We start from the raw sequence: 21,142 nt of genomic DNA, 5'->3' as shown, positions 1-21,142 counted from the left end.
TCAGCAGCTAGATTTATAATGTCGAGAGCTCTGTTCCATTACATTACAGCTTCCCTGTAGTTTTTTTCATTGACATGTTCAACAGCGCGTTGATTTGGGTATTTAATTCTTTGCACACTATAGATTAACCCTAATCTACATACTGCTTTTAAGCATTTCCTTAGATTAGTGGTTTTCCTAATCTGAACTGCAATCCAAATACAAAGTTTTAAAATTCTTTCAGTCTTTGTAACGAAAATGCTGTGTCCAAGCATTGTTGAGCTTTGAGGTTCAAGTCCAAAAATGGGCTCTGCATCTAGAATTTGCGAAGTCCATCTTGTTTTCATCTGCCAATTCTCTCTAGGCAGATGAGACTTTACTTATTCCTGGAGTAAACTAGGCATTCTGTTAACCCTGTGTCTGGGTACTGTTTCATCTCTTGGAGACTTAAAGGCATCATCTGTTTTTGGGTGGCTGGGGTGAAACATGTAAATTGTGTGCCCTGTACCTGGAATAGCTAATGGTGAAAGGGAAGGGAACTACAGCTCTTCTGTTAGGCTGCCTAATGTCCCCTGCTATCAGTGGTCTCATTAATGAAGATAAAAGAGGTTCCTATATGTAAACCACAATCCAGGCTCCATCTTACCCCTAAGTGTGTTCCCACTTGCCCCTGCCCAAGCTTCAATAGGGCTTGAACTCAAAACAGTATTTCACTGACAAATGCAAGGCTTGATAGTACTACAGACATTTATTCTCTAATCATATGTTCTTTCGCTTGTTCTTTCTAGCCTTCCTTCCCTTATCCCTTTCATTGTTAAGCTCATTCCCTTTCCTCGCTGCCATCTCCTGTTGCTACTGCTTCTTATTTTTCTTCTCCTCAACTACAGTCTCCCTGGCTTTCCCAGCTGGTTTCCCCTCAAGTGTTCTTTCTGTCCCATTGATTCGTTTTCTTTATCAGGTTTCCCTTTCTCCATTTTTGTCCCCCTTTTTAAACATTCTTTTTATTATTCCTGCCCTCTTTCTATAGTCACAAATATTTTCTTCACTTTCCCTTCTCTCCTCTTTCCTGTGTCTCTTCTCTTTTGCCAGTCTCTCTCCCCAAAGTCTTTTAAATGGTGTCCATCTCTTGAACCTCATTCTTTCTTAATATATTCTCCCATATTCCCCACTTGTTTGTCTCCTTTCTAGCTGAGATAAGCATTTGTCCCCAGGAAACGCCCCTGTCTGGGCTTGTCCCAATGTCCCTTTGTTTTCTTCAGCTTTTGTAATTCTCAGCACACCTGTGTGCTTGAAGAAGCTGTTCATCAGTGAACGCAGGGGAGGCTGTTCATCAGAGAAAGTTCCGTGTGTATGAATGTGCCTCCAGCACACCTTCCCTCTTCATCCACAGGGACTCCAAAGAAGCCTACCCTCACGTGAAGGCAGTGGCAGGACCATCAGGCTGGGTGATACTGATGCTCTCTTTCCTCATCCTCACCTTCTGTCAAAGCACACAGACCTCTGTCACCCCAGTGCACAATTTTTTTTTTTGTCAGAAATTCATCGGATTCCAGGTATGTACTTTGTGAAGTGACTGCCAATATGGTATGGTATGCCGTGCCACGCCATGGCGTGACATGACAGCCTACAGGATATATGACCCAAGAGGCAAGAAAGATCAATAACTTGACAGTTTCCCTACCTTGGTGGTTAGAGGCTGTTGGTTTTGTCTGGAGCTCGCCGGCCCATAGACCTGTGCTCAGCAAGTGCCATGATTTAGTCACCGTACTAGTTTGCTGTTCATCTTGGCCTCGGTTTTGGCAGTTTAATTGGTATTGTTGCCTGTGAGCAAGACATTGTCAGGACTCAGCTGTGAGCTGGAAACTGTGGATTGCGAATGAACTTTTCCATTGTGCTAATGGAAGACCTCATCAGAGAATCACAGAATGGTCAGGGTTGGTGGGGACCTTTGCAGATCATCCAATCCCCCTGCTAAAGCAGGCTCCCCTACAGCAGGTTGCACAGGATCGTGTCCAGGTGGGGTTTGAATGTCTCCAGAGAAGGAGACTCCACAGCCTCTCTGGGTAGCCTGTGCCAGTGCATGTGTTTTCGAGACCTCAGTGCCTGTGACGAACGCTAATGTACAAATTTTCAGAACCTGAGAAATAATCAGAGTTCTGTGATCTTTCCCTGCTGGTCTCGGTTAACAGCAAAGTGCACAGGCATCAGGTAAATTCTTGTTGGAAGAGTTCTGAATGGCAGAAGAGCTACTGAACAGTGTCTGCAGATACAGGCAAACAGTTACAACCCGGTCTGTGTTTGATTTGTGTTCATCCACAACCACGGGTGTGGAAACAACCCACTTTTTTACTTTTCCACTAGGAGACCATAATCCTGCAAATTTTTCATCACTATTGTTTGTAAGAACTGCTGTAGGTAAAAAGTTTTCAAACTCTATTTATTGATTGTCTGAAAATGTGCTATTTCCCCTCCATGTGTACAGAGATATGGGATCTTTTGGGGGCCCTTCACAAAGCTGGAGAAGTTAAAGAGTATTTTCTCTGCAGTTCTTGGTACTTTCTCTGCAAGTTTTATGGGGGGAAAAAAAAAGACATTAATGTAAAGACATTTCACATTTCTGTGCATGCAGTGAACACAGTGGACTGAGCTTTAGCCTAGTGACTAAAAAAATCTACGCTACAGGTGTTAGGGGGCAACGTTTTTTTCCCATTTTCCCGTTCCAGCTTTGGAAAAGAGTCGGTAAACTTTGGGTACCCTCAAGAGACTATGGCTTTTGTACAGACATCTGCAAAGTGAATTTTACAAATCGTGCAGGCTCTCAGGCACTTATTAGACAGTATGACTAATAAGTATGACTATTTGGAAAGGAGGAAGGGAAAAGAAAAGAAATTCTGTGTGTTTGTGAGGGAGTTCTTTGTAGCCTACTTTGGGGAAGAAATTTTTCAGCCAGCATGGTGTGGGGAAAAAAATATCCTAAAATGTGTTCATTATTGCATTTGCCTACTCCTTTGACCAATACCTGCTCAAACTTCGGCTTCATTTGATATTGCTGCTCGTTGCGTGCCGTTTCTGTAGGGCTAGGTTTTAGCAGATTTCAGTCAGTATCAATTGTGTGATCTGTGGGAACGTTGCACCTTCTGCTTGCGCTGCCTATCATACATGCTCTGTGCGTGGTCCGCAGAGGTGAAAAGCAGTCACAGCCTCTGTGTAAACTGCAACGTGAGCATTAAGTGACTCGTTTTCAGGAGGCTCCTGGGTCAGTCACCTGCTACACCGGCGGCTGTCAGCATGGCTGTCTTACAGGGTTGGTACTGGGAAAGCACCAGATCAAGTGTGTTTCTGGTATTTGCAGAGAGATCTTTTCTTAATGTCACACACAAGTGATATACAGAGCATTTATTGTGAATTCCACCAGCATGTCATGAACTTACATGCGACAGGAGGATGTTAGTGCTGTCTGCTGACACCAGCATGGGGTTCCTCTGTGGCATCTCCAAAAGTGGTAGCCCTGCTGGGCAGACTTTCAAAGGTGGATAGAAATGTATGCTTGCACATCAAAATAGGCAATTTATTTCACAAACAAGCACCAAGGTGTCCAGTTATCCATTTTCCTGATGCAAATACAAATTTTCACCCGTGCAACAGCTGTGCCTGCCCTGCGGTTTCTGCCATGAGGTGGCAGATACGTAGCCGGCAGGGAGACCTGCCTCACCATGATGCTTGGGGGCATTTCTGGGGGAGGGCTTAGGGCCAGTGCAACACGGGTGAAGATGGCGCTGGCGGTGGCGCAAAACTCGCATGGTGAAAGCTGAAGCTGGGGCCAGTTTGGCGTGAGGGGTGGTGACCTGGATGGAGGGCGATGGCTGCGAGCCCCGGGCCCTGCGAGCCCCGGGCCCTGCGCGCCCGCCTCGGCTCGGGTGCGACGCGCACCGGCCTTCCCGCCCCCGCTGCAGGGCCTGGGCACCGGCGGGACTTGCTTTGCACAGGGCTGCGCGGTGCGCCCCGGCAGAGCCTCCTTGCAGACCCCTGGGCTTGCCAGGGGAGCCTGCCCGCCCGCCCAGCAGACCCTCCGTGCAGACCGCAGCCCCCTGTTGCAGACCCTCCGTGCAACCCCGTACTTTGCAACTCCGCTGCGCCGCCACGGGCTGCCGCCCCCGCCGCGGGACCCCGCTGTGGCGCGCCGCAGCCACCGGCCGAGTGGCCGCCGTGCCCCGGGCTCCCCCCGGCGGGCCCCCTCCCGCGGGCTCCCCTATGAGGTCAGCGCGGCGCGGAGGCCCCGCCCGCCGCCCCGCCCGCCCGCCCGCCCGCGGCCGCAGGGGGCGGCGGGCCGCGCTCCGCCCCGCGGCCGCCCCGCTCCCGCGTTCATTTCATTCCTCCCCTCATTCCGCGCATTCCTCGCATCGCTGGCGCCGCGCAGCCCGGCCGGGAGCCCGGCCCGCCCCGCCGCCGGCCGGGCAGCAACTCATCCTCCGAGGGCTCCGGCCGCCGGCCCGCGGCAACCTACCGCCGCGGTATAAATAGCCAAGCGGCGGATTAAAAATAGGCGCGGGGCCATAAATAGCCGGGGCGGCCCGGGGGCGGCGGGCGAAGTTTGCCGTCGGAGCGCGGCGCGCTGGCGGTGCGCGGAGGGGGGGCCGCGGCGCGGAGGTAAGAGGGGCCCGCGGGCGCGCACGGCCGCGCCGCCGGCGCTTTGTGCGGCGGGGCGGGGGGTCGGTCCCGGCCGGGGGCGGCCCGGGGGGGCCAGGCGCCCCCCGCAGGTGCCGGGGCCGGCGGGAGAGGGGCCGCGGCGGGGGGAGAAGTTGTTTCCCGCGGAGTTGGCGGCGCGGCGGGGCCGCGGCCGGAGCTGCAACAGGCGGCCGCTGCCCGCCCGCCCGCCCCGCTCCCCGCGCCGCCGCCGCCGCACTTAGTTGCCTGAGTCACCGCTCGGCAGCCGGGCGCGCACCCCGTGCGCGCACACACACACACACACACACACACACACACACACACGCGCTCTCAGTCGCTCCCCCCATCCCCCCTCACACACGCGGCGCGCACCGATCCTCGGCATTTTTCACATTTTTTTCCACGGGGAAGCAAGAAGTTGGGAGCAGCCCCGGGCCGGCCGCAGCCGCTCGCAGCCCTCAGCCCCAGCCCCGGCCGTGCGGGCTGCGAGCGGCACGGCCCCGGTCTGCCCGCCGCGCCGGGCTGCCTTCCCCGCCGGCTGCCCTCCGAAAGATGCAAGAAGGAATGTCCTTTTTCGCTGCTTCTTCTCCTTCTCCAGAGCTGCTGCTGCCGCTGCTGCTGGTTAATTGCACATTCAAGTGGAAAATTTTCGGGAGTCAGCAAAAACGTTGTATCCAAAAAAGACAAAGTCGCAGTTACACCACCACCGAGGAGCTTGTCCCTGGAAAACTTCCTTTCGGTAGGAACCATAGGTTGTTTTGTGTTTTTTTTTAAAATATTTTTTTATTTATTTATCCGTAAGGTTTTACAGAGATCTATTCCACAGATGTCCACTGATGCGGAGGGCCAGTGGCAGCCTTTGTTCGCAGAAGGAGCGTTTCAAAGGAAGTACACTTCTGAGGGGGAGGGAAAAAGTTATACAGTACGGCTTTTGTCACAAAATTAAGACAAAGCTGTGCCCTCCGAACAGCTGAACAAAACCGAGGAGGAGAAATGAAGCCAGAGGGGCAAAAAACTCCCCAGCTCTTGTTTTTAACCAAGTGAAAAAGTTTGCGCTCCTGCCTGGGTGGAACGTAATCTTAGTCGTGATTTTTCTCCTCTTGAAATCTGTTTTAAGTTGAACGGTGTTACAGTATAAAAATATTTATGAAACAATGAAATACCAGCCACCCACGTTTCTCGGGAGAGTTGTTAACTTATTAGAAACAAGTGCCGGCCTTTGATAGGAAGAAATGAAAAGTGACCTCTAGAAGTGTTGGAAAGTTAGGGAGCAGCTCTCTTCTAGCTTGCTGAATGTAAATGGCTCCCGGTATTTTTTAACTGTTCGTTGTTGAACACCATCTGGGAAAGAAAGGCCAAGAAACGTCAGCTCGTACTGGCGCTTTCTGACGTAAAATAGTATATATGAGAAATGTAAGCTGAAATGGCAGAGCCTCAGGGGGAAAGAAAAAAAAAAAAAAGTACCAATACAGCTGTATTCCTGTCTAACAGAAGCGTATTTGCTTTCCCTCAGTGCTGATAAAGTTTAGAAACACAGTATTGCCAGTTAGCGGTTTTATGGAAATATCTGACCTAGACAATGGCAAAGTTTGGAGCCACATGGACAAACCCCTGTTTTCTCTAGCTGAATGTTCAGTTATTGTGCAGTACGTCTGGTGTGGAAATCTCTGTGGGAATTCCTGTTACAGGAAAATCCATGCAAATAACTAAGTGCTACCTGCAATTGAATATGAAAACAAAAATTATTATAATTACATTAGGACTTAATTTAAAATTATGTAGGATTCTTCTTATAACCCTAGATTGGGAATGTGTGTCTGTAATGTATAATGTATTTTGTCTCTATAAATAGTTGGGGAATACCATTACAGGGATATTAGATTGTACTGATGGTAAGATGGTGCTATTAAAAATGACACAGACCTGTATATTAAATTACTTCTAGGAGTGGGAGGGAAGCTTGCATGTTTGTGTGTGTATGTGTATATATATATATTTATAGATACACACACATATGCATACTTTATTTGGGAATAGAAATACAGGAATTAACATAGTGCATGTTCTTAAAACACAAAAATGAAGATTTTATATTTGGGTCACGTCTTGAACTTGCAAGTTTTTAAAATCAACTTTTTGAAATTATTTTCATTAAGGGTGAACTTTCTTGAGGTGCATTTTTTTTTTTTCACCTTCATGGTAAAACTTGGCTTTTCACACTGCACTGGTTTTTAATTAGGTCATAAGGCTTTTTCTGTACCAGTAGGGGTAATTCTGCATTTTGCCTGCTGCAGGTTTATCAGCTGACCAAGCAGAAATTTTGGATGCAAAGGATTTATTTCCGTCTTTCTTCTAGTGATCTAGAAATACCTTTGGAAAGTGCTTTATTCCTGAACATGTTACGTGCATTTCGAGCATCAATTTTACATACGCTGCTTTGGTGAAGTAAATATTATTAGCCTTTGCACCCAGGAGAGTGTAACAACAGCTCTTGAGGTTCAAATTACGGTTTTATATTCTGTACAGTTTCTTAGTCAGTGCTGAGTGGGATGTATGCGAGCAGTGAAGCAGAGGAAAAATTTTGATTTGACAGGAGTCTGGGTAAAGACAGCCTCTGCTTAAAGGAGTTTTAATTAAAAAGCCAAAAAAAGAACAACAGAAACTTAATTATGAGCTAGACCTGCCGTGAGTTTCCAGCTGAGAAATGATAACGTATTGTGATACGTGGAGATGTGGGAGCATGTGTATAACATGTTTGGTATAATTTGTAACTAGTGTTTTTTTTTGTTGTTGTTGTTGCTGGACAGTGTAGTGGTTTTAGATATCGTTAAAGTGGTTTTTAGGCTTTGTTTGTCCATGCCTGGAAAAGTTAAGCTCGGCTAAGTCACATGCAGAGGAAAAAGGATTTCTTCCTCCTTTCTTTTTAGCTACCTTTGTACATCGCTTTGTAAGCAAACTTTAAAGCTGCAGTGCAGGCAAAAGTGTAATGAAGACTCATGGAGCTGCAAAGAAGTTCTGGTGTCTTTCACTTAAAAAAAAAAAAAGTGAAAGATAAAAATATGTAATTGTATTTTGATATAGCTGTCAGTTTTCAGTCTGTAAAGTAGGACAGTTACACTGTTGGAACAACTTCACTAGAAGTAATCTTACTGGAAGGTGCCTAAGACTGTTTCCCAAACGGGAAGATTTTGTGTACAGTTCTGAATGTGTGTGTTTGGGAGAAGATTGCCTTCAACCGTTACGTTTTGAACACATGGTTTCTGACTGTATATACACGCACGCACACATCACTCCTTTTATCTGGTATTTCATTGTGACGTTAATATTAATGCTGTAATCTTTCCAGAGATGGTTTAAAAACTGTCTTTCTGAAGTGATTCCATTTATTTAAGAGGAAAGGTTTGCTAGATCCAATCCTTACTCAGGTTAAAGTGACTGGGATGACTCATAGGAATAAACATTTGCTGGATCAAATACTAAGATATTTACAGCATATGCTGTATGTACATGGTTAGTATGATACTTGATGTCTAAAGAAGGACATGGTGCTATTCTGTTTCTTCAATTAAAAAGAATATCAGATTTGACACAGATGCTTTTTCAAATTTTTGTACGGGGCTTGTGTTCTGCTTTGCTTGTAATCTGTTTAAAACTTGCAGGCAAATGTCTGTTAAAAGTTGATTGCTCATTCCATTTGTGCTCTTATTCATAGCACCTGCAAATATGAGGCGAGGGCTGACTTTTTAAAAAGCTGGTCTAAGTTCAGGTTAATTCCATCAGCTTCATCTGGCCTGTTGCTGCTTTACATTGGCTGTAATGAGGGTGCAAATTGGCTCTTTAAAAATTATTTTGAAATCCCCAGTTCATCAGTGGGACCTGCTTCTGCATGAGTGAAATAGTAGTTACTTATTTCTGGGATTTGAGATTTAATTACTGTTTTGTCACCATGCTGCAGTCTACTTGAGGCAAGCACTAATGGCAGGAATGTTTTATATCCCTAAACTACAGTCATTTACTATTAAAAAAAAAAAAATAACTTAAGTGAGACTCAACAAAATTTTAGAACCTTCAAGAGGTAAATAATCTCCCTGAAAGAAATGGCTGTTAGAGGTTCTGTGGCAGTTTATGCAAGTACCGTATAATTTAAATTGTATCCTGTGATACATGAACAGATTAATGGCATTATTTATTGTAAAGCCAACCAACTCTAAGCCACACCGAAGACACATTTTTAGAAGAAAAATCTCTGCAATAAATTCCCATTTTATGACCGTATCTTGGTCTCTGTTCTTGCACAAAACTCCTTTTGACTTCTGCAAGTGGAACAAGGATGGAATAATATTTCCTGGAATAATTTTGTGTTTGGTTTTAATGATTGCTCATTTCCAAAACATAAGAGAGTGAAAAGTTGCAGCCTTCAATCTTTTGAGGCACCAACTTAAAATCTGCTCCTTGGATGTGTCACATAAAATTAAACTAGGAGTTTTGTAATTTAATACCCCGTACCCCTCTTGGGTTTTGTATGAAATCCTGATCCCGCTGCAGTCACTGTGAGTTTTATCTTGTTGTTGGTAAAGCCAAAATTTCTCTCTGATCCAGTTTCCAAAACTTCTAGACTGTATCAAGTTATTAAAGTTCCACCAGGACTATATGAATTTTAAAATAACAGGGATTGAAGAAGTGGGGGGAAGAGAAAAAAAGGCAATGAGTCTGTGTCAAAACCTGGCGCTTAACAACTAATTTGAGATACTCTACACAGGAAGTCAACAAATGTCTCAAAGAGTAACCCGTCATGTGCTACATGCCCTCATTTGTTAGATGAATTTTTGTACATATGTCAGGAACGCGATGAAAATCCGCAGAGTGTGCTGGGGGTTTATAGACGCTGGGCCGGTTGGTGCGGGGCTGCAACCCCGTTTCCTGGTCCCCCCAGCTCCTGCCTCAGAGCAACAAAAGGATGCCAACCCCTTTTTAGTTTGGCTTCTGTCCAGTCGGAGGTATCACCTACAACTTTTTGTTCTTTGTCTTCTAGTCATTGTTGACTGGAACAACGTGATTATTCCCTCTGCATCCTGTCGTGCCTCTCCAAATGGCCTTCTTGGATTTCTAGCTCTTATTAGCTCTTCACTAAACTTTGGAATCGCAGGCACCCGTGCAGCGGCAGAAGCACATGAGCACAAAATAGAAGTGTATTTGTTAGCAGGTCAGAAGGTAGAACGTGAAATCTGTGTGCTGGGAGGGGGAAGGGAAGGAGAGTTTAGGATTATGTGTAAAACTATTAAAACACTATTGACTGGGAATCTAAAACAATGACGAGTGCTGTTGTTTTTACAGATACATGAACTGAAAACTGCTGCTAATGATGGGAAATGTTAATTATGTGAGAACATATTGAACTTATATTCTCTGGCATGAACTTTTTTAAATGCATCAACTGTGCTGCCTTTTATGCGCACAGCTTTCTAATTATCATAATTCAGTACAGCTCTGGCTTTTGGAAAGAGTTCAAGTGCAATCTCAACTTAACATGAAAGGAGTTGTTTTTTTTTGGTTTTTTTTTTTTTCTTCTTTAAACCGAGAATGTTCAAGAACAATTTGAAAAGATAATCTAAAAATGCTACATACTTAGCTGCATATAAGTCAGAAAATAAATGTTCCCATAACTGCCTATCAAAGCAGAACAGATTATTAGAACAGAAAGTTATCTATTTTTCTCATTATGTCTTTCACATTCCTACAGAACAGAACTAAAAGCACATTTTCATAACTGAATACCATAGACAGATCGACTATATATTGATTGACAGTAGTTTTTATTTTGCCAGTTTTTGAAACGATTGAGTGGATTACTGGGTTGTTATTAAAAGATTTTTTTTTTCCCCCTCAAATAGTATGTTAATAACAAATATTTTATTTTCTTAAATAAAGCAAGAAGACAACTTTCATGATTTTTGGTATTAACTGATAGTGTTTCTGTAACGTATTAAAGTCCCATTGTAAGTCTTGCTTATCGGTCAGTATTCACACTTCATCTTCCTGGAGCTTGAGGGGGTTGTAAATACCAGGTCTTTCTAAAGCTTTCAAAAGTGTTGGGGCTTTTTTTTTGGTTGGGTTTTTTTTTTTCTTTTAATAAGGGGAAAATAAATTTCATTTAACTTGCACTCAAATTATCCTCTCACTTTTTTTTTTTAATTGGTATGTGATCAAATTGTTAGTTTCCACCCCCTAGCTTCTAGTTGAAAAAGAATCAGATTTTTTTTCTTTTTCATACTTGTCTTTTCCTTTACTACAGTACATGCTACATTTCTAAAATGCAAAGAAAGCCCCAGTGAAACAAAATGACTTCATTTGAGTTGGCACTTAAGAGCAGAATTCACTTCCATAGTGCTGAAATAAAAGAAGCCAAGTGTTTTAAATAGCCACTCCCCTAGGCCAGAGTGTTTTTAGAAAAGCTCATTGTCTAGATTTGAGCTGTAGCAGTATGCCTGCCTCTGTTAAATCTCCTGATCCAGACAGCTCGATTTCTAAAGTTGACATCTGGTTTACTCTTTGTTCACCTGTTTAAAAAAAATGCAAATAGGCGAGTGTGCCATTGCCCTAGAGCTCTGTAAAAAAATAAAAATGCTGTTGACAGTTTGTCAAATAGTGCTTCCAGTCTAAGACTGCAGTAGCCTATTGTTATGCCCGCAACAGAAGTTGTGGCACCATATGGCTAGTATATGCTTCAGATAAGCTATCTGTTAATTTAGTTTATCAGTAGCGTTTTGATATGCTTCATGTTTGAATCACCAGCCAGTATGGCCTTGGGTATTTTTGGTGCCAAATTATTCCTTAACATTATAGACATCACAGTTATTCCCTTGGTGGAATCTCTTGCCATTCATTCACCTCATGGTGCCGTGAACAATGGTGCTTATTTTTGGAATTAGCTGGCATATTTTTTTACGTGGCTGTTTCTGTTGGAAGATTATAATTCAGGAATGACATTTCGGTTTTGAGGGGAGAAAATGTCAGTACAGACTTTGGAAGAAAAGGTAAATTCATAGAGGTTTAGTGGATTAAAGCCTCTGTTTTGTGTATCTCAATTAAAAAAAATATTTTTTGAGACATTAATTAATGGGAGAAAGGAAATTTTATTCATATTTAATCTACCACCACCATGCATGCTCACTTTTTGTCCTAAAGCTTGTTTAAAGTAAAAGGGAGAACTCTGTAAACAGCTTCATTTCTCCATTCCTGATTTTACCTTTGTTCTTTGAAGAAAATTAACATTTAAAAACAATAGTGTTCCTATATCTGCTGTCAGCTGATCTTTGAAGATTTTTTGTATTTCTCCTTTTTTCCACAATCAACAGAAAGCCTTGTAGAAGGCTTGATGATTCAATGAAAGTTCCTTCATCTTCCCCCTACCCCCTGCCTTTTTTTGGCTGTAATTATTTTGTTGCAGGAAAAGTCTCCAACCATAAATAGAGTCTTCCATTCAGTGCCGCCGTGATGTCCTTAGGGTTGGATCTGTCCGCGTTGCTCTCTGACCTTGCAGCACATTCCTCTGTGTCTTCTGCCCTACAGGCTCCGTCTCGCTGTTCCGTACAGGGCACCGCATCGGTCTGTGTTTGCCTGGACCCTCCTTTTTCCTTGGGTTTGCACTTGTCTTGGGCAGGGATCAATCAGGTTGTCCTTGCTTTGGATCTTGGTGGCTTCCCCCCTGCCTTTTGCTATCCATCTTGCCAGGTCCTCCTTACCCTACCTCTTCTGCTGCTGCTCACAGATGTGGTTTCTTGTTGTTGAGTCCTTTTGCCCATCCCAGTTGCTGTGGTGCTTCTACTCCTTCCTTGTCCAGGCTATTGGAAAGAAAGGACTGCTTGTGCTTATACAATGCCTTTCGTGTCCAGGATCCTTAATGACTGATAAAAGGACCAGATTCTTTCTCAAAGAAATTTACAGTGATGTTCTAAATCTGTTTGCTGATGCCACTTTTTTAGTAATGAAAGAAAGTCAAAGAGAAGAAAACTTTTCTGTGACAGTCTGGAACAGTGGCCATTCTTTAATGCCCCACTGAAGTCCACCCAGATGAACTGCATGGAAAAATGCAGGAGCTGTCAGAGAGCACCTGGAGGCCAACGAGGTGGGCAGCGAAGTGAGGGGGAATGCTCCCTCTCAACGTAGACACGTGCAGAAAATGAGAAAGGATTCCTGCCCTCGGCTTGGCACCGAAGGCTGCTAACAGAGGCTTGTAGTTTCTCTGCGGGGCCATGAAATGCTAGCATCTGTTTACACAGAGCTGGTTTTGGGGGTGTCACTTCAAATTTTAAATCTGTTTTATATTCAGCGTTCAGGTCTGTGGTGTGACTCATGTGGTTGGGTGATAATGGCATTTTTTGTCTTCTGGCTCCTTGTAGATGAGACCGGTGATCTCTTGTTCTAATGTGATTTGGGGGAAGATAAGTGAAGAGGCTGAGAAAGGAGAGGTATTGAGACTTCCAGTTCTGTGAGGCATGTGTGCATCTCCCCTATAAGTAATTTCTAAGTGCTTAACTGCAAGAGGCAATTTTCAGTCCACTAGTGTATCTAGTTACTACCTCTAATGAGTATCGTTGTCTTTGGGCTGATGAGTCCATCAAAACATAACAAATCTGTATTTATTTAGTGCAATAACATGCTTCTCTCATATGGTTGCAGGGTTTGTGTTGTTTGTTGGGGTTTTTTTGTTAAACTTTAGAGCCTGTGAACTTTTAGTTGATTTGGTATCTGCTTGTCATGGGTTTACTAGTGTTTCATTGCTTCCAGTCATTGTTTTGTGATAGGGAGTCTATAGCTCCAATTAATGTGTATTTTGCCTTTTAAATTGACTAGTATTTATGCATAGTAATTTCTTGCTCTGCTTCTTGGTGTATTTACAATATATATGCTTGCTGAAAAGTTAGAGGCACATTTGAAAGAATTTTAAATATGCAGCTTCCTATACCGATTCACTTTAGCCTCTCGCGTCAGTAATATTTTTTTTGTCAGTGAAACAATGACCCATAAATAACTTTTATCTTCCAAAGTCTCTAAAAAACATACAAAGAAGTCCAAAGGGTAGTAGAATTATCATAGTTCTTGGTTGCTCGGAAAATTAACTAATATTCTGGCCTCTGAGATTTCAGAAACAAATTAAAGAACCCTTTTTTAGGTAGCAGGCTGCTTTTAATGGTTCTTCTGTATTAAGGAAAGTACAGTATTGTAGGTTATTTATTTCTGGGCATGCAGTACAGGGTGAAGAGCCTGCAATTCAGCTAGCAATGCCTCTGTGCCCTGAGGTAAACTCTATTTCACAAAGGGAATTTTGATTATGGTCTACTGCTCTGTAGCATAGTGGAGGCTTCAAGAGGCAAGTGGTAAATGCTACCAAAGAAAAGCTGGATTGGAGCCACTGACGTCATCTAAGTAAATCTGCTGTAGGACTATAGCCATAAAATGACTGCCAGCCACTGAGCGCACTTTGGCCTTTTCTTGTCAACTGTTTTAACTGCTGGTTTGTGTTGTTTTTTGTTTTTTTTTTTCCCTCTCCCCCTCCAAGCAACATGCATTATTTTTTTTTGTGCTAGTTGTGCACATGGTGAAATATAGAAATGCTAACATCCCCCTCTCCCTCCCCACGACACTGTACATAGCATGTGAGTAGCTGCAGCCTGCAGTTCAAAAATTAAAAAGTAAACCAGTACTTTTCCATACATGAGCCTAGCAGAATTAAGCTTCCATCACAAGCTATTTTTTTAGGTGCAAGAGCCTGGCAGTTCAAGTTACAGCATACTGATGAGATTTGTGTTGTGGGCAAAAAGCATTTTGATGCGCTGGAGGGCATGCTTCTCTCTGGGAGAACCAAATGCGTAAAAATGGCTGGGTTTGAATTCTGAATTAGCACAAAGTGCATGTGTTTGTGAGTGCTTAAGATCCAGTGTTAGTCATTGCTTTTAATATTGACCTCCACAGCTCCAGTCTCCTGAAACAAAACTTTCCTGTTGTTTCAAACACCCGAATGTGTTGTTACCAGCTGATCTTTTGATGATACTCTTTTATACACAGCTAAAGAAACCACCTGCATTAACAGTAGTAGCTCTAGGATTCATTGATTAATATGTGGCAGTAGATAGATGTGTACCTGAGGGTATATCTAAAAATGCAATTGATATCCTACCTGTCCTCCACTTGAATTTCAGCAACAAAAGCACTCGGGTTATTGACAGTGGATTTTAAATTCATTGTCAACATTCTCTTGAAATGATTTCCTAGGAAGTTTAACATACTATTTTTTTAAAAAGAGTGCACTGTGAAACACATCTAGAATTATTAGCCCGTTTGTCCCATGACAAGATTTGTTTACTTGATTTATGTACTTTTTTTTTACTTTAAAATAAAAATTAAGCATCACTGTTTCTGAAGTTTGAGTCTTATGATCAGAAATATATTAAAACCAGTATCATATCCATGAATCATTAGATGAGTCAGTTCCTGAAACCACTACAAGCCTCACAGTTCTTGGCTACGACTGAAAGCAGGAAATCCAGGCTTCAATAACTTCCTTTCCCAGTACTGGCTATAGCAGCGTTAGTGGTTAGTATATGCTGCTTTTGTAAGCAATAGGAAGATGTATGTCTGAGGAACAAAGGCACTCAAGTCAATTTGCTGAAACTGTTTATAATTTGTGGTCTTGATTTGAATGTCAGGATATATTGGCATATACTACATTCTGTGCTGCAGTACATTTTCCAGCAGCGATATTCAGAACATGAAATAGAGGGAACACGTTATGGCACAGTTCTTGGACAAAACCCATGTAATCAGTTTACCAGACAACAGGGAGATATTTTAGTGTTATCATCCAACTCCTGAAGAGTAATGGGAATGAGAACTTAACACACAGGAGTAAATCTAAAATGTTTATTTAGCAGTTACTTTGTTTTATTCTTGTGCAACAAACTATTTTTACTCTGATTCAGTGCTCCAAAAGGGCTTGGGAAAAAAAAAAACCAACCCAAACTTGGATCTTGTAAAATAAAAACACATGATTTGTTTTTCAGTCTCCTTTTTTGTAGTGAAAACTGTTTGTCGCCTCATAATCGGGGACACATTGATTATCTCTATGTCAATGAAGCGCTGGTGGCTGCAGAATCTGTTTCTTTAAATGTGGGGTGCCTGTACGCTACGGCCCGTCTGCAAGAGGATGCGCTCTTTACCTTTTTGAGCTAACTGGGACAGATTCAGCTTTGGTACAAGGTTGGTCTTAATGTGTTTACACCTGGAAAGTATTCAACCCTTCAGGTTTTTCGTAAATATTATGAAAGATAGTTTGGTATCTTGTACTTATTATTTGGTTAATTTAACTAATTAATTAGCAGCACATAAAAGCCAGACCTACCTTCTGTAATTATTCTTTTTGTTCTTCCCTCCAGAAAATCATTTGTTCATGAGAAACTGGGAAGAACACAAGCATTGAGAGCAATAAACTAGTGAGACACTGCATATAAAGCTACTTTTGACAGCATTGGTTAAACTGTATATGCAGTATTGATTAAAAACAAATACTGAGCTCTTCGTTTAAACAGGCAGAATGGTTATTGCACGTCAGGCAACAACATCTGTTGTGTTGGATAATATGTGAAATTGTTTTAATAAAGCAATTTCCAAGTTGGATTCTTTCTTAGCTGGTGCAGTTCAGTGTTGGTAGGTGGACCTCAGTGTAGCGGCCAGGTGGCTGACACAAGTGATCCCATACTGGTGTCCAGGGTGGTGCTTCTCGAGCCTTGTGTGTGTCAGGCGGTACGGTACAGAGGAGGATTGGGCTGGGGGAGGAGGAGGGAACGCAGACCAGCTTGAAGGCAGCTGGGACCCGAGAGCCTTTTCATGTGGAGACCTGATCTGTAACAGAGACTTTTCCCACCTCTTCCCTCTGTCCGCACAACTCCGTGTCCATGAGAAAGGCTTGGAGAAGGTCGATCCCTTGCTCAGACAAGGACACTGGAGCCTTTGAGGGACTGTTTTGAGTTGTGGGTGAGGTTGCCCTTGAGGGAGAGGAAGAGACTCTTCTCTCCCAATGGACAGGTTTGCGTCAGCACAGTTTCTGTGGGCGCTTTTCCAGTGGCCCATGACAACTGCTCTTCTTCCCCACAGTGGAGCTGGTAGCACCCATCCAGGGACAGGCCACTGGATGTGTTCAGTTATGATGGAGCTGGGCCTGAGGTGGGTTGCTGGGACTCTCAGCGCAGCAGAGGGCACCCAAGCAAGCGGCTTTTTCAGCTGGTGGGGGGGAAATCTGCATTTCTCTTAGAATATTTAATGGGATGCTATTGAACCATGAAGGTGCAGATAGTATTGAAAAAAATGCGAACAGGTAACTGGTCCATAACTGCAATTCTCAAAGCACCAACTCCTCTGGTACAAGAAGTTTGTAGAGATCTCATTTCTTGGTACTAAATTTCTCCAAGTACCTGCTGCTCTGCTTCTGGTGGCAAGTCCTTATCAGGTGGGGGAGCTCAGTACAGAGTCGTGTCCCAGACAAGCAGAAATCTGTGCCGTGGAGCTTGTGCAGTGCAGAACATCATGTGAGCAGAGTGCCTTGGGCTTAGCACCGTGTATAAACAGCTGGACTGTTATGGAGGCAAGCTGGCTTGTCTCACCCTTCCTTCTCCGTCATGTTTTAAGAAAAAGGAGTGGGCTTTGAAAGAAGGGCTAGATGCTTACATCCAGGAATGAGGCTCCTGGGGAGGCATGGATCATTTCTTCCTTTCTGTTGGTTGTTTTAATTGGTGCTTTATCCACAGGTGCTGGGCTAGAACACCAGCTGGTTGTGTACATAGGAGAAGCAGCCTCACTCAGGTGTGTCCCCTCTGCTATGGGGAGGTGATGCTTTAAGGATTGCCATGTTCAGCATCACACCACCTACTGTGGATTTAACTTACTGCATTGTAATTAACTTCTTGTAATAACAATAATTATATTAATTAACTTACTGAAATAACAAGGATGTTCTTCACGCTGCTTCTGCATGCTGCTTTTGGATAGAAATTTTGCTTATTTTCTGTTTAAGGGAAAATTTAAGCACTTTAGCAGCAGAGAACAGCAGTGAATTTTCACAGGATCAAAGCATACGTAAAAGGCATTTTTCATGTTTGTGACCATATGAAGTGCAATTTTCTATTAATTAATGTTAAACGACTGATTGTTTAAGAACAAAGAAAAAAACTTTCAAGTGGAATAAGCATCTAAAAGTTTAGAAGCTGGTTATAGTTCTGCTTGATTTCATTTATTTCACTTGCAAAGAAATGTAAATGATTTAATATTGTTTTCCTAGTTGAACAGTCCTGAATATGGGAATTGTAATGCATAAGATCTGGAGATACATTTTGATTGAGTTCATACCCTTCAAATGTGTATGAACTGAACATCTTTGTGTTACTATCGATCAGAGAGATGTCCTGTTGCTCTAATGTGGATTTTGGTTTGGGATTAGAGGCCTGGGGCTTTGGATTGCTTGCTGTCTGTAGACCAAGTCATCAGCGGCTAGTGATTGATTCATTAATTAAAATCAATTTAAATGGATTTGTAAGCCTCATGTAACAGATTATCTTATTAACAACATGAGAAAGGCACTGTGATCTGCAAGGAATGTGTCGCTTTAGACAAAATACAGCACGATTTTTATGGGAGAATTTAATGAATTGCTGTTGCTGTAAGTGATCTATGCAAATGAGAGAGCCTTGCTTAAATCCTACATTAAACAGACTCTTCCTGTTGAACATGTTTTTTGTTTGTTTGTTTTTTGGGTTTTTTTGTGAGCCTTCTCCAGAAGACTTGGCTTTAATCTTAATGTGTGTGTGCATGCACGTGTGTGTGCTTGTGTACATATTCATGGTCACAGAGACACGTTAAGCATTGTTGAGCTTCTGATATATTCTGATCTTGGAGATTCTTACTTTTTCTGTAACATCTCCCTCACCACCCCAGTTAAAAATATCTACAACAAGAAAAATAATTTTCTAAATTACCGAAAACAAAATGACAGAAAGAACATCTAATACTGTTTAATCCACGCCCCGCCTGCTCAGCAGTGCTGTCTGGAAGAGACACTTTGGACAGCTGGAGGGGCCAAGCGGGTAGAGGGGAGTTCTGGCAGAAGTGAAAGTGTTGAAGAGATGGCAATAAAAGCTTTCCTGGCTGGGAGAGGGGAGGCTCATCTGTCATCTTTGCATTCGCTTCGTAACTTCTTTTTACATCAAGATGTATAGCAAGTCACTCCAGGCATTTATGTACACACGTTATTATGCCCTGTGATCAGACCTCAAGAATATCTAAGCCAAGGTGTCAGCAAAATCAAAGGGAATTTTGTGTTTAGTTTCAAACAGAGCAGGGTTGTTTCCTCCAAATCACAGCCTTGCCCACAACTTTTCCGTAATCTCAATAATGTGTGTACTCAGTAATCTCAATAATGTGTGTACTCTCCATTCTGATTTGTAACTCACGCTTCTACAGGAAACGAGATTTTCAATTGTGCATGCTACGTTGTAGCATCACTTTACATACTTCTTCCTTGGTTTGTGCTCTCTGTGCATTTGTGATTAGGGAGCAAAGTGAATTTAATTATGAGATCCCTTTTTCATTACAATGAACCCAGTTTTACTTCGCACTTCCTCTGCTGTATTGTAGAAATGGAAGAATCTGTGAAAACAGGCAGTAATAAAATGTTGATATTGACGGAAAAATTTTTATGAACTTAAAAAAAAAACACAAACAAACAAAAACCAAAAACTAAACCCAACCCAAACCCACAAAACAAAACCACTACAGTCATATAGCTCTGAATTGCCTTGGACACATCATCCATTCAATGTGCAGGCAAGTCTTCAAAGCCAAGTGCTGCTGCTGAGTTTTGTTTGTTAGATATCTTGCTGTTGTTGGCACTATAGGTTTCAAATATTTAACCAAAAAAAGTTTGAAACCGGATTGACATGGTAGACCCAGTTGTAACTGGGTTTTGGTGAAATTAAATGTGTTGCCTGAGATGTGTGGTATTTGCCATGGCAGAAAGCTTTTTCCTTGCTTGTGAAAAACTGAACAAGGTGTTTGGGAGATGCAGTATTTTAAAATAAGTATAATACCTTGCTCATTTGATTTGCAAGAAAGCTTGGTGGTGACCTCCAGTTTACTCCATAGTTATCCCTTGATATTCTTACAACTTTGAGAGGTGGGTGATTCGCCTCACCATGCATGTTGCCAGCCCACTGCCTACTAATGGCTCCAGTAAGAAATTTGGGTGACTTAAAAGTGCGCAAGGGCAGTGCAGACTATCAAAACAGCAGCTCTTGGGACTCCTCAGTGCAATGTGCACCTTCCAAAAGGTCTATGCTGCCTGCCGCACCAGTCCCTTTCCTTCTAGGAGTCTGTGGCTGTGCAGATGTGTTAGTGTGGAGGTTTGTGGCTGTGTCCTGTTGGGTCGCTTGAGTCTGGGAACTTGGAAGGTAGCATGGAAATCCTGGGCGTGACAAGTTATTTCATTCTGGACACAGCCCTTGGACCCAGGGAGAAAGTCTTCTTGCCCTTACTTACATTAGCTTTTATGTTAGCATGCCAATTTGTAATTAGAGTAGTCATACAATAATTATTTATTTTGTGAACCATTTGGTTTGGAAAGAAGAAGGGAGACTTGAAACGTGCTGAGTGGTAGCATTATCCTAAAAACAAGAGGAGAGAGTGAGGCAGGGCATGAGCAGGATGGAGCCCCCTCAAAGTGGCAAACTTGCAGAGGTACATCCAAGGCAGAAGACGCAGGGCATGCAAGCTAGTCCTCTCTTCTAGTGCCGGATAGTGTATCGAAGTGTAGTCCTGTCCTTCAGCTGTTCCATCTTACGCATCCAATTCCTCAGCTGTAGAACCACAATTTCAATTAACTGACTTTCTTCAGTTGAATTTTTACCATAGGGTACTGGCTAAAAGGGAAAGGACGTTGGTGAATAGCTTTTAAATAGCATACTGCATAGCCCTGCCATTGTGACTTCAGGGAATATTTTCCATTCCGCTTTTGTCTATAATGTAAATCTTAGTAACATTTGTCTTGTATTAAGGCTGCAAAGTTTTTTGTATGTATGTTGCAAACCTTGTGAAATACTCTTTATTCTTGCAAATTATAAGTAGTTGAGTTGGCTCAACTATCCCTTTTGTATGCACATTATTTTTTTACAATAAGACATAGTTATGGGGCAGTGTTGTACGAAATGCAATTGAGTTGTACAGTAATAAAATTGCCATGGTGTTCTGTGAAGGTCAGTGGTATGTAATTAATTGCTGGACTGATGATGGGTGCTGGGTAGGAAGTGTTGCTGCCGTAGACATTAAATATAATAATTAAGCTCAGGGGTTAGTATTAAAAGCATGGAAAATACATGACTGTTATTAACACAGAACTTACGCTGATACTAGTTTTAATGATACTGTGGTAGATGTAGGCTGATGCTTTAATGTTACG

At 42.8% G+C, this 21,142-nt stretch overlaps 1 protein-coding gene across 10 annotated transcripts in view; it reads left to right on the top strand.

Annotated features, from left to right (window-relative positions):
• The first annotated feature begins 4,504 nt into the window (after positions 1–4,504).
• Positions 4,505–21,142, top strand: part of TEAD1 (TEA domain transcription factor 1) — a 161,537-nt gene continuing 144,899 nt past the window's right edge. For 7 of the 10 annotated variants that reach the window (XM_056353713.1, XM_056353711.1, XM_056353708.1 and 4 more), the window contains exon 1: positions 5,247–5,383. The gene's annotated coding sequence lies outside the window, so the exon portion shown is untranslated. Of the gene's footprint in view, positions 4,627–5,242; positions 5,384–21,142 lie in introns of those variants that run through there. The other 3 variants (XM_056353717.1, XM_056353716.1, XM_056353715.1) reach the window with 1 other exon arrangement.

The sequence above is a fragment of the Falco biarmicus genome, chromosome 10 (assembly GCF_023638135.1).
Source record: "Falco biarmicus isolate bFalBia1 chromosome 10, bFalBia1.pri, whole genome shotgun sequence".
NCBI lineage: Eukaryota > Metazoa > Chordata > Aves > Falconiformes > Falconidae > Falco > Falco biarmicus.
This window is presented reverse-complemented; position numbering and strand designations above follow the sequence as displayed.